At 43.6% G+C, this 17,629-nt stretch overlaps 1 long non-coding RNA gene across 1 annotated transcript; it reads right to left on the bottom strand.

Annotated features, from left to right (window-relative positions):
• Nucleotides 1–287: 287 nt before the first annotated feature.
• LOC142295475 (uncharacterized) lies at nt 288–1,450 on the bottom strand. Its single transcript, XR_012751468.1, has 3 exons — nt 1,363–1,450; nt 509–659; nt 288–390 (listed from the first exon to the last, which is right to left on the bottom strand). It is a non-coding gene; the product is annotated as an uncharacterized LOC142295475 (long non-coding RNA).
• Between the last annotated feature and the right edge of the window lie 16,179 nt (nt 1,451–17,629).

Raw genomic sequence — 17,629 nt, 5'->3', positions numbered from 1 at the left:
GATAAAGACCGACAAAAGCGCTCGGCATCTGTTTCAGGAATCAGAGTGTTCATTATGTGAATAATGCGTGTGTCAATTATTTCCGGTAAGGATCTCATTTCCTCAGGTCTGCGGATTCTTCTTGCACGTAGAGGTTGTGGTGCAAAACGTGGAAGTACATTTGTTTGTGTTGATTGTGTAGCTGGTGTGGTTGTTTGTTGTGTTGATGAGGCTTGGGTGTTGGTTTGTGCACTCTCTGTCCCACCCCCATGTGATTCAGTTGCTGCATCTTGTTGAATCTCTGGATTTTCACTGTCTTCTCTGCCAGGTTCTTGTTCTGATGCTGAGGTGGCTGTAGCAGAGGGACCAGCTGTTGGTTGATCATCTGAATCGTCTAGATTATCCTCCGTTCTATAAGAAAAGAGACAACATATTACAATCTTAACATTTATATTTGTACAATTATCTTCATGAAGTAAAGGTTTTTGTTTTTTTTTTTTTTTTTTTTTAAAAAAAAACAAAAACTTACTGTGTTACTTCTAAGATGGGTGCTAGGAAGCTTATTTGTTGATAATAAACATATCTGCGTTTGCGGCCTTGGCTGGATGAGGATGGTATAGGGTTGTACTCCCTTCGGTACTGATCACGTGCAGAACGCCAACGCCTTTTCACCAAGTCAACTGTGTAATTTTTAAAAATATGTCACTTGCAACATTCACCATAAATCTGCTCACATTAATTAAAATAATGTTTGCTAAATGTAATATACTATTTAACCAAATCATGTTGGCCAAATACTTTTGAGGACTAAAATTTTTGTCATATATTCTTCATTCAAAACCATTTTTAGACATTCACACATAACAAAATAATATTTCTGTTAAATTATCTTTGAAGTAATTGTCATATATATTAAAATTTTCCTTTTTTTTATTTTGTCCAATAACATTTGGCAAAAAAGTCCTAGAAATATTATTTTATTCATGTAGGTCATGATATTGAAATGTCATTTAACTAAATAAAAAAATATTAAAAATAAAAAAACATGATTTGAAATTGTGATACGAAACTTAGACTCATAAAACAGGGAAATTAAAAACACATGACAGTTTAATCAGTTAGTTAATTAACTTCATGAAGAATTCAAAGGCAGATTACAAAAATAAGTATACTTTGATTTTTGTAAGTTATGAAATGTTTGGTTACCTTTTTAAAAATTTAACATGAACTCAATATATAGAGTAGGACATATACCAATTCTTCACAAATATTTTTTAACTAAAAGACAACATAACTATAACAACACATTCACAGTTTGTAATTATTTTAAAAATCCTAATATATATATTAAATAAAAAAAAAACAAAAAAAAAAACAACTTACCATATTTAGCACGCTTTGCAGGCGAACATCTAGCCCATGCATTATTGGGGTACACTTCCTCAGCTACTTGATTCCAATGGCGGTCAACTGTCAGTCGGTCATGGTAACCATCAACACGTGTATCCCATAATGGTGGGTGAGTCTCGACAGCTGTTATCAGTTTCTCCGTGTCCACCCGTGGTGCCATTATTATATTTCGTAGGCGAAATTTTGCTCAAAATATATCTTTCAATACACAGAACTACAACTGCTTGCTTGCTCACTCCTTCTGCAAATGCATAGTTAGTTTTGTGCAAAAAAAATATGTTAGCTACGCCACCTGAAAGTATTTGAGATTGTAACAACCTTTCTAATGAAAACACGGACACGGACCACACGGATAGCATACGGAGGCCATCCGTATCACGTACGTGTAAACACGGACCCATAGGATTTAATGGATCCGTGAGGACGTTATGCCGGTGGAAAACGGACATGTCAGCGCTTTTTCGGCACGCTCATACGTACGCACGGAACGGACACACGCTCCGTGCGCAAACACTGACGTGAGGCTTTTTATATTACAAATAATGTGTCAACATCAGCACGTGTCTCCGGTACGTGTAAAAAATGCCAAAAACGTACCGGAGACACGGATGTGTGGCGCAGGCCTAAGGCAAAGTCTCTTGCGCTCTCTCTAGGTTTTTGCTTGCATCCAAAGAACCTCATTTTAGCCCGGCTGCCAGCAGTGGATTCAAAAGCTGCTTTTAGTCCAGCTATTATATGCTCTACAGTGTCCTTTGCATCGTCCGGCCAGGATGTAGGCTCCCGCTGGGCATTGCCAGTTAACTGTCCCATAAGCATACCAACACGCTGAGCTTCTGTCAGGGGGTACATGCTGTAGTAGATTTTTAGCTTTCCGATAAAGTCATTAAGTGTGTTGGGCTCACCTGAGTACTGCGGCAGCCACACTGCACCCGGGGTGTACGGCATCAGGAACGGCATGATAGGTGCCGCTCCACCGCCGGGTACAACAGCGTCTCCCTGCTGCGACATCTTTGCGCCCCCTTAGTTAATTTCACCAGTCTTCTTGACAGCAAGCCTGGGACACTTTTCTGCGTTTTCGTTCAGGTCGCAGCACCTCCTCTGCAAGCGGTGGGCGGAGTCTTAGTTTAGGCGCGATGTTTTCCCGCGCGTAGCAGCTAATGGCGCGATTAAAGATGGCGCCTGGAAAATTTTACCAATGATGTTTTTGGATTTTTCCAGGTATCTTTGCAAAGTTTAAAGTCCGTTCTTTGTTGCAACAATTCACAGTGCAAGTCTTTTATGCGATGCAATAAGTCTTTACAGGCACACGTCACCCGGGTTGCAGCCGGGTCCAGTCCGCATCCTGTTCGTGACGCCAAAGTTGTGTCGCCAGGGGTTAAGGGGATACCCAGAACCGGGCCAAGGGTCACTTCTGGAAAGGGGATCACGGTGTCGTTACCCGGTCTGTGCTCCCTGGTTCCACAATAAAAAGGGGGGTTATGTTCGTGACGCCACCCGTGGAATGTGATCAGAGATGACCACTGCTGCTGCAGAACCTCCGGGGTGATGGAAGGCAGCTTGAGATGGGACGGCTCCCCACGGGTAGAGCCTTTTCCCCGGGGCAGTATGTTAGTCTATGGGGGGAGTGCAGGACACGAGCACAATAAACAGGCAGACTCACGGTTTTGCAGTTTCTTTGTCCTTTACTGATGATGGTATTCAGCAGAGTACTGTCCATGGAGTCTGTGAGGGGTTCAGGGCTTCTCCCACCCAGCCGGGCCGTTTTGGCTTCCTTGCCTGCACTGTGTGTCTGTGGCCCTGCTGCTGTGTGAACTATGCAGCTGGCTCTGCTCTGCTCCTAGGTACCGACCTGACAGGCAACTCGAGTCCTTACTAGTATGTTCCTGAACTCTCCTATGTTGCTTGTGTCTGTGGTACAGGTGAAAGATCTGGAATCTTCACTTCTCTGGTGGTAACTGTGCAGTATGTAACTTGCAGTCTCGGATCCAGCATCCGTTCTGTGTGCTCCACTGGGATGAGCTCAGCAATGCTCTGTCTCCCAGGAATGTTCCTTTGTGTAATCTGTCTCCTTTCCTCAGACCCTCAGCTAGGCCTGGAATTGGTTAGTGGATCCTGAGGTGAGCTTGAGCCAGCTTCCAACCTGCAGAGATCCTTTATCCTCAGTGCTCTGCACTGAACTTCCAAACTGAAACTACTGACCATTTCCTCCCCCCACCAGAATATACAGGGAAGCAGCTTGGTCTCCCCCTTCTGGCCAGGAGGTCTTGGTGTTGTGTGTGGGGAGTTAACCCTTTGTGTTTTTACTGTGGCAACCCTGGGGTGCCACATAGTGAAGCCCTGCCTGCCAGCAACGGCCTCAAGCCTAGAGCTACAATCGTCACGGAGGTCTACGGGCTGCAATAAGCAGGTAAGGTATGTGCCCACGATCAGGACTCGCTGCATCCTGGAAGCGGCAGGTCCTGTCCTGCAGGGCTGCGAGTCTCCTCCGCAGGAGAACACAGGAGATCGCAGCTTCCCCTGTTCACAATCAGGGTTCGGAACACTCTCCTCGCTGTGTTCTCCCTATGGAGGATGCATGCGACTCCTCAGCAAATAACTGACATGCTACGGCCTCTGAAAGCTGCCCTGCTGGTCAGTTTTCGCTGTGGGCCGCACACGTACAGTGTGCAGGAGATTTCTAGATATCCCATCTATTGTGCTTGTACTGGGTATCGCAGCAATTTGGATGCAGCGAAAACATGCTGAATCCAAAACGCTGTAAACACTGATCGTGGGCATACAGCCCTGAGGGAACGGAGCAAAGGTGAGAAGAATTTTATTTTGCATTTGTGGAGTGGCATTATAGGGGACAAAGATGAGGACATTACTACAAGGATGGGCACAATACTACAAGGATGGGTACAATACTACAAGGATGGGCACAAACTACAAGGATGAGCACAATACTACAAGAATGGGCACAATACTACAAGCATGGGCACAATACTACAATGATGAGCACAATACTACAAGGATGGGCACAATACTACAAGGACAGGCCCAAGACTACAAGGATGGGCACAATACTACTACAAAGATGAGCACAACGCTACAAAGATGGCACAATACTACAGGATGAGCACAATACTACAAGGATGAGCACAATACTATAAGGATGGACACAATACTACAAGGATGGACACAATACTACAAGAATGGACACAATACTACAAGGATGGACACAATACTACAAGGATGGGCACAATACTACAAGGATGGGCACAATACTACAAATAGCATTCCATGAGTGTAAAGATCTCAATAGGAAATGTAAAAAAGAAATCAAGCAAGCAAAATTAGGTACTGAAACAAAAATTGCCAAGGACATTAAAATAAATCCCAAAGATTTTTATAAATACATTAATGCCAAAAGGAAAACAAAGGATGGTATTTGCCCTTTAAAATATAATAACAAGTTAATCATAGAGGACAGACAAAAGGCTGAGATATTAAACAGGCACTTCTCATCAGTGTTCACCAAGGAACTGACTGTTCCAGGGATCATTCCAATAGATAAAAATCAAAGTTCACCACCTGATATAATTATTTTAACACAACAAGAATTACGCCTCCGTCTGAGTAAATTAAACATTGACAAATTCCCCGGTCCAGATGGCATTCATCCACGAATATTGAGGGAATTGAGATCTGTAATCTACAGACCAGTGTATCTCATCTTTTTAGACTCGCTTGTAACAGGGTTGGTGCCTCAGGATTGGAGGATTGCTGATGTGGTACCGATATTTAAGAAATGTAAGAGGGTGGATCCAGGCAACTACCGGCCAGTAAGTTTGACATCAGTAGTGTGGAGATTTTTTGAGGGAATTTTAAGGGATGACATGCAAAAATATATTGCAGAAAATAATATAATAACTGACAGACAGCATGGATTCATGAAAGATAAGTCATGTCTAACCAACATGTTGGGGTTCTATGAGGAGGTAAGCGCAAATCTGGATATTGGTAATGCAGCTGATGTGATTATTTGAACTTTGCAAAGGCATTTGATACTGTAACACATAATAGCCTTATTCTGAAGGTCCAGACGCAAGGACTAGGGGAAACTGTATGCATCTGGGTAAGGAATTGGCTAAAAGATAGGAAACAAAGAGTAGTCATAAATGTTATGTTCTCTAAATGGGCTATAGTCAGCAGTGGGGGTACAGCTGGGATCTGTGCTAGGACCAATTCTTTTTAATCTCTTTATTAATGACCTTGTGGATGGAATTGATAGTAAAGTGTCAGTCTTTGCTGACACTAAATAGGATAACGACACCAAACTATGTAGGATATTAACCCCTTCACGACCGCGGGCAGTAAAATTACGTCCTATTTTAACGTGACTTAACGACCAGGGACGTAATTTTACTGCCTAAACTTCATTTGATTGCCGTGGCCATAGCAACGGCTTTCAAATGATGTCCCCTGCTGTTTCTTACAGCAGGGGACCTTTGCTTGACCCCAGGGGGGGTGGCATCGCCACCCCCCATAGGCGATCGATGTGATTGGCTGTTCAAATCGGAACCGCCAATCACATTGATCACGCTGTTTTCGGCAAAACAAAATGCCAAAAATGGTGTGATCCTGTAAAATCCAGCTAGGACCGGGGCTGCAGCAGCTCCGATCATTGGCTGGAAGCAAGCAGACACCGTGGCCCCCCCCGCAGCACTGATTGGAGCGATCGTGCTATGACAAGCAATCGCTCCAATCAGCGTGCAAAGGGGGCTGCCTGACCTGGCGGTGACCGCTCTCCCAAGGCTTGTTTTAGCCTGGAGACCCCTCCCCCAGCCATTCTGCGCTGTGCATCCGCTGGGAGTTGTAGTGCCACACTGCCCGCTGCTGCTGCTTTCGCTTTCGCCTGATCTCTGCTGCCGCCGCCGCTTCATCTCTGATGCCGCCGCTGTTTTTCCAGGTGCCCGACCTCTGCTGCCCCCCCTGATCTCTACTGCCCCCTTCCCCCCCCGATCTCTGCTGCAATCCCCCTCCGCCCCCCCACCCCCGATCTCTGCTGCCCCCCCCGATCTCTGCTGCCCCCTCCGATCTCTGCTGCCCCCTCCCGATCTCTGCTTCCGTCGCCACCTTTCCCGGTGCACGACCTTAGCTCAGCCGCCGCGTGATCTGTGCTGCCCCCCCCCCCGATCTCTGCTGCCCCCCCCGATCTCTGCTGCCCCCCTGATCTCTGCTGCCCCTCCATCTCTGCTGCCGTCGCCACCTTCCGCTGCCTGATCTTTGCAGCCGCCGCTGCCTGATCTGCCCCTTCCCCCACTCTGATCGCTCTGTGACACCCCCCCTCGGCTTCTCCTTTCCCCCCCTGTCGTCCCCTTACCTGCTACTGCCGCTGTCTGGATCCTCCTGCCTGGGTATCTGACGTCTTCATCATCCAGACTCATCTGCGTCCTTCCTGGGTCCTAGCTTCCTTCTGTACCTTCTGCAGTCTGGTGACTGATATTCCTGCTGGTCCTGTGGGTATAATTTCTTTTTTTTTTTTTTTATCCCTTGTTGCTTTTTTTTTTTTGTATTTCATCTGTCTGTGCGTCCTGCAGCCGCCGAGCGCACATCCATGATGCATATCACGGATCTGCGTCCGAGCTCAGTTTAGCGCAGGATTTATTTATTTTTTTTCCCGTATCAGTGATTGCTTTTTGCACCTTATCCGCCGAGCGCAGATCCATGATGCATATCACGGATCTGCGTCCGAGCTCAGTTTAGCGCAGGATTTTTTTTTTTTTTCCCCCGTATCAGTGATTGCTTTTTGCACCTTATCCGCCGAGCGCAGATCCATGATGCATATCACGGATCTGCGTCCGAGCTCAGTTTAGCGCAGGATTTTTTTTTTTTCCCCGTATCAGTGATTGCTTTTTGCACCTTATCCGCCGAGCGCAGATCCATGATGCATATCACGGATCTGCGTCCGAGCTCAGTTTAGCGCAGGATTTTTTATTTTTTTTCCCCGTATCAGTGATTGCTTTTTACACCTTATCCGCCGAGCGCAGATCCATGATGCATATCACGGATCTGCGTCCGAGCTCAGTTTAGCGCAGGATTTTTTATTTTTTTTCCCGTATCAGTGATTGCTTTTTGCACCTTATCCGCCGAGCGCAGATCCATGATGCATATCACGGATCTGCGTCCGAGCTCAGTTTAGCGCAGGATTTTTTTTTTTCTTTTACGGACGCCTTTTTAGTATGTTTCTTTTTTATGATTCCAAATTTTAAATCTAGTTATTTTCTTTTTCTTTCTAGATTTTTTATTTGTCTACTCAAAGAAAATAAAGAAACACACACACACACACACACACACACACACACACACATTAATAAAGTTTAGTTTGTTGGGGGTTTTTTCCACGCCCCACACACCCTACACAATGTCCCACTTGCGCCGCTCATCCCGACCACAACTTTTTTCAGCCCAGGAGGCATATGGCCATATTGCCTCCGAAACTGAGAGTGAGGGAGAAGACCCCACATTCTTGTACTCCTCCCACTCCGACTCCTCTTCCTCCTCCTTCAGTGAAGAAGAAGAAGAAGTACGAAGAAGCCACAGAAGAAGAAGTGGACATCAGCCAAGAGTGAGTGACCCCCAATCCAGCACTAGTGCTACTGCCCCCCAATCCAGCACTAGTGCTACTGCCCCCCAAACCAGCACTAGCGCTAGTGCCCCCCAGCCTAGCACTAGTGATCCCCTCTGGTCCCCAGCCCCTGCAAACCTTGCACCACGGATTCCGGATTTCATCCCCCAATCAGGAATCCAGTTTGAGACTGCCAACCTCAGTGAACTAGATTTTTTCAAAATCTTTTTCACTGAGCAGTTCATAAGTCTCATGGTGGTGCAAACCAATTTGTACGCCGAACGTTTTTTGGCTCAAAACGCTGCTTCCTCATTTTCTGACTGGTCTCCCATTGACGCAGTTGAAATGATGAAGTTCTGGGGTCTGGTTCTTCATATGGGGTTGGTGAAGAAGCCTGAAATCCGCAAATACTGTAGTGTAGATATTTTATATAACACTCCAGTATTTCGCATGGTAATGACCTGTCACCGTTTCGAGTCAATCCATAAATTTCTCCATTTCAGGGACAATTCGGAGTGTCTTCCCCGAGATGACCCGAATTTTGAAAGACTTTTCAAAATTCGTCCGGTCATCGATCACTTCAGCAACAAGTTTGCTGAAGTGTACATTCCCGAAAGGGAAATCTGCGTGGATGAAACCCTCATCCACTTCAAGGGAAGGCTGGGATGCCGTCAGTACCTGCCCAACAAGAGGGCCAGGTATGGAATCAAACTCTATAAACTCTGAGAGAGTACCTCAGGGTATACTCACAGGTTTAGAGTTTATGAGGGAAAAGACACCCAGATCGAACCCCCAGAATGCCCACCTTCTCTGGGGGTGAGTGGGAAAATAGTGTGGGATTTGGTGCACCCACTGCTGGATAAGGGTTATCACTTGTATGTTGATAACATTTATTCCAGCATCCCACTATTCAGATCCCTCTCTGCCAGAGCTACTGCAGCGTGCGGTACTGTGCGCAGAAACCAGAGGGGTCTCTCTACGTCGCTAACTGGGCAGCTGCTCCGAAAGGGCGAGAGCAGAGCCCAGTGTAGTGACAACATGCTTGTGGTCAAGTTCAGAGACAAGAGGGACGTCTTTTTCTTGACCACAATCCATGATCCTGGCACCACCACCACCACAGTTCGGGGTTCTCTTTCACAGGTCCAGAAACCTAACTGTGCCCTGGGGTACAACCGGTACATGGGGGGAGTTGATCTCTCTGATCTCTCTGATCAAGTCCTCCAGCCCTACAGTGCAGCACGAAAGGCTAAGGTGTGGTACAAGAAGCTGGCTGTACACCTCATACAGATGGCACTGTACAACGCGTTCATGCTATCACGATGTGCAGGCAGCACCAACACCTTCCTTCACTTCCAGGAGGTAGTGGTCAAGGCCCTGATGTTTGGAGATCAGGAGGCAGCGGCCCCCAGTACCTCTGGAACTGAAGGTTCTCGTTTTGTACGAGGGCAACATTTCCCAGGCAAGGTCCCGCAAGCAGCCAGAAAAGGTAGGACACAGAGAAGGTGTAGAGTGTGCTACAGGAACGGGATTAGAAAGGACACAACATGGCAATGCGACACCTGCCCCGACATCCCGGACTGTTTCAGAATCTACCACACATACATGCCAACCTGACATACTCCCCACAACTCACACAACATACACACACAAAAAAAAAACGGCACTCACACATACCATTCTGACTTATTCCCCTCAACTCACATAACACACACAGCCAAAAAAAAAAAAAATTAAAAAAAAAAAAAAAAAGCACTCCCATGCCAACTTGACATTATCTCCAACACATGCCAACCTGACGTTCACTCCCGTAATAAAAACACATACTTTCATCTTCAAGACGCAACACTAATTTTGGGATGGGGCATTGATCCAGGGAACTAGTCTGATTGCCATATGAGGAGTCGGGAAGGAATTTTTCCCCTAATGTGGAGTTTTTGATGCATGGGGTTTTTGCCTTCCTCTGGATCAATATGGGGGACATGGGGGTTCAAAATGCTCAGCACATATCTACATAGGTTCCTTGGGGGTTCTAGTTTCCAAAATGGGGTCACATGTGGGGGGTTTCCACTGTTTAGGCACATCAGGGGCTCTCCAAATGCGACTTGACACCCGCAGATCATTCCTCAAAATCTGCACTCCAAAATGTCACTTCTTCCCGTCTGAGCCCTGTCATGCGCCTAAACAGTAGTTTTCCACCACATATGGGGTATCTGCGTACTCAGGAGAAATTGCACAACAAATTATATGGGGCAATTTTTCCTGATATGCTTGGGAAAATTAAAAATTTTTAGCTCAAAGAACATTTTTGTTGAGAAAATATGATTTTTTTATTTTCTCGGCTCAATGTTCCAATCTAATGTGAAGCACCTGGGGGATAAAGGTGCTCACTAAACATCTAGATAAATTCCATGAGGGGTCTAGTTTCCAAAATGGGGTCACATGTGGGGGGTTTCCACTGTTTAGGCACATCAGGGGCTCTCCAAATGCGACTTGACACCCGCAGATCATTCCTCAAAATCTGCACTCCAAAATGTCACTTCTTCCCGTCTGAGCCCTGTCATGCGCCTAAACAGTGGTTTTCCACCACATATGGGGTATCTGCGTACTCAGGAGAAATTGCACAACAAATTATATGGGGCAATTTTTCTTGATATGCTTGGGAAAATTAAAAATTTTTAGCTCAAAGAACATTTTTGTTGAGAAAATATGATTTTTTTATTTTCTCGGCTCAATGTTCCAATCTAATGTGAAGCACCTGGGGGATAAAGGTGCTCACTAAACATCTAGATAAATTCCATGAGGGGTCTAGTTTCCAAAATGGGGTCACATGTGGGGGGTTTCCACTGTTTAGGCACATCAGGGGCTCTCCAAATGCGACTTGACACCCGCAGATCATTCCTCAAAATCTGCACTCCAAAATGTCACTTCTTCCCGTCTGAGCCCTGTCATGCGCCTAAACAGTGGTTTTCCACCACATATGGGGTATCTGCGTACTCAGGAGAAATTGCACAACAAATTATACAGGGCATTTTTTCCTGATATGCTTGGGAAAATTAAAAATGTTTAGCTCAAAGAACATTTTTGTTGAGAAAATATGATTTTTTTATTTTCTCGGCTCAATGTTCCAATCTAATGTGAAGCACCTGGGGGATAAAGGTGCTCACTAAACATCTAGATAAATTCCATGAGGGGTCTAGTTTCCAAAATGGGGTCAAATGTGGGGGTTTCCACTGTTTAGGCACATCAGGGGGTCTCCAAACGCAACATGGCATCCGCTAACGATTCCAGACAATTTTGCGTTCAAAAAGTCAAATGGCCCTCCTTGCCTTCTGAGCCCTGCTGTGCGCCCAAACAATTGATTTCCACCACATATGAGATATCGGCATACTCAGGAGAAATTGTGCAATACGTTTTATGGTGTGTTTTTTCCTAATACCCTTGTGAAAAAAAAGCTACCTGGTTGAAGTAACAATTTTGTGGTAAAAAAAAAAAAAATATTTTCTCGGCACAACGTAATAAACTTCTGTGAAGACCCCAGGGGTTCAAAGTGCTCACTAAACATCTAGATAAATTCCATGAAAGGTCTAGTTTCCAAAATGGGGTTACTTGTGGGGGAGCTCCATTGTTTAGGCACCTCAACGGGTCTCCAAACCCGACATGGCGTCCAATAATGAGTCCAGCTAATTTTGCTTTCAAAAATTCGAATGGCGCTCCTTACCTTCCGAGCTCTGCCATGCGCCCAAACAATTGATTTTTACCACACATGGGGTATCAGCGTACTCAGGAGAAATTGCACAATAAATTGTAGGGTGCACTTTCCCTTTTCTCCCTTGTGAAAATGTAAATTTTTATGGCTAAAGTAACATTTTCATGTAAAAAAGTAAAATTTTAATTGTTTCCTTCCACATGGCTTTGGTTCCTGTGACGTACCTAAAGGGTTAATAGACTTCTTAGATTTGGTTTTGAGCAGTGTGAGGGGTGCAGTTTTTAGAATGGGGTCACTTTGGGGTATTTTCTGTCACCTAGGCCTCTCAAAGTCACCTCAAATGTGATGTGGTCCCTAAAAAAAATGGTTTTGTAAATTTTGTTGGAAAAATGAGAAATTGCTGATGAACTTTGACCCCTTCTAAGTTCCTAACGAAAAAAATGTTTGTTTCGAAAATTACGCTGGTGTAAAGTAGACAAGTGGGAAATGTTATTTAGTAACTTTTTTGTGTGACATATCTCCCAGATTTATAGGCATAAAATATCAAAGTTTAAAAATTGCAAAATTTTCAAAATTTTCGCCAAATTTCCAAAATGTTCACAAATAAACGCAAAAAATATCAGCCTAAATTTACCACTATCATGAAGTACAATATGTCATGAAAAAACAATGTCAGAATCGCCGGGATCCGTTGAAGCGTTCCAGAGGTATAACTTGTCAAAGTGAAACTGGTCAGAATTGCAAAAAATGGCCCGGTCATTAGGGTGTTTTAGTGGCCGGGGGTGAAGGGGTTAAAAATGGACCTTGATAGTACAATATTACAAACGATCTGGATAAGATGTCAGAATGGGCAGACACTTGGCAAATGAGATTTAATGTTGATAAAAGTAATGCACCTAGGACGGAGTTATCCTATAGCTGCATATACATTAAATAGAAGTATACTCGGGACTAAAGAACAGGAGAAGGACTTGGGTATTCTGGTTACAAGTAAGCTGAGCAGCAGTACTCAATGTCAAGCAGCAGCTGCTAAAGCAAACAAGATTTTAGGGTGTATAAAAAGAGAGATTAGATCCCGTGATCCCAACGTAGTTACCCCTCTATAAATCCCTTGTATGGCCACATCTAGAGTATGGGATCCAGTTTTGGGCTCCACATTTTAAAAAGGACATTCAGAAGTTAAAGTCAATTCAAAGGTGGGGAACTAGACTACTACAAGGAATGCAAGGCCACCCATATGATGAGAGGTTGAAAAAGTTGGATTTGTTAAGCTTAGAAAAAAGACGTCTCAGAGGAGATTTCATTTATATGTATAAATACATGTGTGGTCAATATAAAGGACTGGCTCATGACTTATTCCTTCCAAAGACAATACTAAAGACCAGGGGGAATACACTGCGAGTGGAAGAAAAGCTATTCCGACAGCTAAATACGAAAGGGTTCTTTCAGTTAGAGCAGTCAGACCATGGAATGCCCTACCACAAGCGGTAGTAATAGCAGATACTATAACAGCTTTTAAAAAAGGGCTGGATGATTTCCTTAGTACACACAACATTGATTGGTTATAAATGACTTAATGACAAAATGTATAATTGGTGGAGGAAGGATGAACTAGATGGACCTAGGTCTTGTTTCAACCTATGTAACTATGTAACTATACTACAAGGATGGGCACAATACTACAAGGCTGGGCACAATGCTACAAGGATGGGCACAATACTACAAGGCTGGGCACAATACTACATGAATGAGCACAATACTACAGGGCCCAAGAATGGACACAATACTACAAGGATGAGCACAATACATCAAGGATGGGCACAAAAATGGGCACAATACTACAAGGATGGGCACAATACTACAAGGATGAGCACAATACTACAGGGCACAAGAATGGGCACAATACTACAAGGATGAGCACAATACTGCAAGGATGGGCACAATGCTACAAGGATAAGCACAGTACTACAATGTTGGGCACAATACTACAAGGATGAGCACAATACCACAAGGCACAAGAATGGGCACTATACTACAAGGATGGGCACAATACTACAGGGCACAAGAATGGGCACAATACTACAAGGATAAGCACTGTACTACAATGTTGGGCACAATACTACAAGGATGAGCACAATACCACAAGGCACAAGGATGGGAGACATTCCACAGGATGGGGGACAGTACTACGAAATGTTGGCTAAACTTACTATATGATGCTGCTAATTGTAAAACAATATTACAAGAAGGGGATAAAATGTAAAAAAAAATTCAAAATAAGCATGAAATTTTTTTTGCCATTAAAAATGTTTTTTTTATATATCAACTTAACTAAACAAAAGAAAGGCAGGTTTGTTATAATAAGCAAGCCAAAAAGTTAAAAAAAAGTGATTCAAAAGGTATATAGAAAAAAATATGGAATCATTCAAAATATCATTTTGTTCTGCAAAGAATGCGGCCCTCCAAATTTTTTTTTCTCTATGTGTGGCCTAAATAACCAGCTGAGTTTGAGACCCCTGGTTTAGAGCAAAGCATATTCATGTGCGTGATGGCCAAGTCAAAGTCCAGATCTAAATCCCATTGTTGAGAATCTGTAGTAAGACTTAAAAATTGCTATTCACAGATGCTCTCCATTCAAAGAAGCATGGCAAAAATTTTAGTTTCTAGGTGCGCAATGTTGGTAGAAACATAAGACAAAAGACTTGCAGCAATAATTGCAGTGACAAGTGGTCGTACAAAGTATTTACTGAATACGAATACATGTCACAAGATTTAGATTGATAGATTTATATTTTTAAAACATTTAGAAAACCATGCATAATTTCCTATTCACTTCACAAGTATTTCCTATTTAGTGTTGGTATAGCACATAAAAAAACAACAAAAAACCTAGTTAAGTTTGTGGGTGTAACATGAAAAAAATCAAGGTGTATGAATACTTTTTCAAGGCACTGTAAGTGCTTAGAGCACAGGAAAAATATGATTCACAAATGGTATGTAAAATGTTACTAATTCAACTCAATCCACAAAAAAACACAAATTCCCGCTCAGGTCTGTCCTCTGTTAATGGAAATACAAGGGGTTTCTGTAGTGCCCCTGAAGCCATCAGGGTGCTGCAAGGTTCTGCATCCCCACCAGGATGCAGGGCCTACCCCCTTAGGGACCCAGAAGCCCAGTGCCAGTGACACCAAAAACCCAGGTAATCCCAGTTTTCCCCAACAAATCCCCCATACAATCGTACCCAGCTAGGGTGGGACCATGGATGGCCACCTAGAGCCACTCCAGTCCACTGGTTGACCAGGTGGGAGGGGCAGACTGTGGAGAGTAATCAGTTTTACCCAAGTCCAATTACTATACACACTTCAGTTACACTGAACCAACACTACTTGGTACCGTTTTACTGGCCAAGAAAGAAGTGAATCAATATGATTTTCTATCAATTATTTATTTTATTATCAATAAATTCAAACCATTATAATATCAAATAAGAGAGCCGCCAGGGGGACACATGGTTCCAGAATATAGATAAATAAACATCCTGCTCGTTATGACACTGTACAATATCCGTACTATGTATAAGGATATCAATATTAAATATCAAATACCATCACTTATTCTGTTACCATACTGTGTTCCAGACTATAGGTACATAAACATCCTACTCATTATGACACTGTACAACATCCATGTATAGAAATATCAATATTAAATATTAAATCATACCATCACCCATTCTGTTACCATGCTGTGTCACACATCACGGGACATAAGGTCTATGTATTATTATTACTACTAAGGGCAGTGGATGTAGCTACCAAATACCAGGAGGGTATATACCCCTTATCCAATATTCCACCAAATTTACCTAGGCCCTTATGGGTATTCCCATCATGTGAAACACGCCCGGCAACAGAAAGGTTTCATCAGATCCAATAGGTATAACACAGCACCAATCACTAAATATAGACTGCAAACAGTTGTTATTATAGGAAAATAAACATCCTACTTATTATGACACTGTACAGTATCCATACCAGGTGTAGGAATATCGATATTAAATATTAGATCATACCATCACCCATTCTGTTACCATGCTGTGTCACACATCACGGGAAATAAGGTCTATTTATTATTACTACTAAGGGCAGTGGATGTAGCTTTAAATTCCGGATGGGTATATGAGCCCCTTATCCAATATTCCCCCAAATTTTCTTAAGCCCTTATGGGTATTCCCAACATGTGAAACACGCCCGGCAACAGAAGAGGTTTCATCTGATCAATAGGTATAACACAGCACCAATCCTTAAATATAGATTACAAACAATTGTTACCATCAAAAGCAGCGTTTACTTACATTAAACGGTATGTTATCTGGCCATGTGCCCCTCCACCCTTAACGCACGTTTCGCCTCACGCTTTGTCAAAAGAGGGCGTGTCAAGGTGGGGAAACCTCCGTGCTTATATATTAACAACCCCCCAATAGTTGTGCCTTGTTGTACCGTCATCGTTACATAGCGTGATCTACTTCCGGTATATGCCGGCGCATGGCGATGTCGCCGCTTCCTCATTGTAAACAGACTTCCGGGCTGCGCGCGCCGACCCGCAAACGTCATCACGTTCTTGGGTACTTACTGCGCATGCGTCCGGAAGTCTAAGGAGCAGGACAACAGAGCATGCGCACAACCAGCAGTGATGCCGCATCTAGACATAACATCCACATATAAAAAGATCCACATATAAAAAGAGAGGGTGCGGTGTGTATACATTCAAGCGTAGATACGAACATATGCAAACACATTGTATTATTACATTTCATTACATTATAAGGGGACAACCGATGCTGACATATCCCATATCCGGAAGTCCATCAGGTTTGCATCGGCGCTCCCCACACACATCTATATACAGAATACAGAGCGTACATGCACCAAGGCACCCAAATACAAATGCAAACATGTCATACTATAAATATCACAAGTGCTCACATATACAATAACAACTATGCATATGCTAGGGTGTTCAGATGTCAACACAAGTTCCACCATATCGAGTGAGGATGACCGATATAGACCCGATATCAACCTCCGCTGTATCTGGGGAGCCATCGGTGCTGCAACAGTAGTCCCCCAAGAACAATTATCATAAAATCTTTTATTCACATATATCAGGACACATATCAGAGAATATATATTAATCACTAGACATTCCCGATCCATATGCAGCATACATCCTCACTGGGTACTCCTTCTCCTTTCTTCTTAGATCCATAGTTGTAGCATCTCACACCGCATCCAAAATGTCAATGGATCCCCATGTATGTCATCCTGCCTCCATCACCGAAATCAGGTGCAACAAATGGCATCAGTACCTTGGCTGGGATAGATCAAAATGAAATTAAAATCCATAACTAACACTAAACACTTAAAACCATTAACCCACCCTTAAAAACCACCGTAGACAATAGGACTAATCATAATTCGTTTTAACCAATATGGCTAGACAACCAAAACTTTCCAATATTTGCTGTTTATGGATTCCATAACTACAACATATCTATACCTGTACCTATATTGCACCCAAGACGGACAAAACAAACTCCTATTCTTGGTTATTTGTTTAAACCTCCACATAGCTGTCACCCTCATTATCATAGATGTGACAGTCTAGTGACGGAATCATCCCATTACAGGAATGAGCTGAAACCATTACTTTCGTTTAGTCCTTGTGGGGCCATGGAGCCCAACCGATATATCCATTTACATTCAAGCCTTGCTAAAGCAAGGCCTAAATCACCACCTCTCGGACCCAAACTGACCTGATCTATTACTCGAAATTTTAGCCCTCTGGGGCTGCATCCGTGAAACCTGTGAAAGTGGCGCGGCAATGTTTTCAGAGTGGATACATCTTTGGCTGTCTGTGCATTG

This window comes from Anomaloglossus baeobatrachus, chromosome 3, assembly GCF_048569485.1.
Source record: "Anomaloglossus baeobatrachus isolate aAnoBae1 chromosome 3, aAnoBae1.hap1, whole genome shotgun sequence".
Taxonomy (NCBI): domain Eukaryota; kingdom Metazoa; phylum Chordata; class Amphibia; order Anura; family Aromobatidae; genus Anomaloglossus; species Anomaloglossus baeobatrachus.
The sequence above is the reverse complement of the archived record's forward strand: the minus strand, read 5'-3'. Positions and strand labels throughout refer to the sequence as shown.